A 578-nucleotide genomic window follows, 5' to 3' on the forward strand; every position below is an offset into this window, starting at 1 on the left:
GAGGAGGAGGAAGAAGAAGAAGAAGAAGAAGAAGAAGAAGAAGAAGAAGAAGAAGAAGAAGAAGAAGAAGAAGAAGAAGAAGAAGAAGAAGCTGCTCACCACAGCCTGGCGATCCCATCACCCTCCCTATCCAGCCTGGCTTCCTACACTCTGCCAGGGGAGTCTGCTCACCATAGCCTGCTCTGGAGGAGTCCTGTAGATTGGTCCAGCCTGATCTCTTCTACTTCCTTCATCATCTTCCATCCAGAGTCACCTTCCCTGTTTCCTAGCTACAAATCTCTGCTTGTTAATGCCATATTTTGGGGCATTTTGGTCTTTTTGTCCTTGACCTCCAAAATTCTTGGTAGGGAAACCTGCTTCCTAGACAGGCTAGTGGAAGCCAGGGTCAGGTGTAACTGCCCCTTTACCGACCTGGCAGTGCTGCCACACTGTGCCGTCCTGTCTTCCTAACCCCTCCCTCCAGAGGCTCCAGAGAAGCCTTTACCTCACTGACATCTCACCTGGGCCCAGCGGCCCTCTGCCCCCTCCCCAGAATGCTCCAAGGAAAGAGTTTATCATTTGGGTCTTTGTGTGGTCAC

The sequence above is a fragment of the Octodon degus genome, unplaced genomic scaffold (genome assembly GCF_000260255.1).
Source record: "Octodon degus isolate 3935 unplaced genomic scaffold, OctDeg1.0 scaffold00014, whole genome shotgun sequence".
Lineage (NCBI taxonomy): Eukaryota > Metazoa > Chordata > Mammalia > Rodentia > Octodontidae > Octodon > Octodon degus.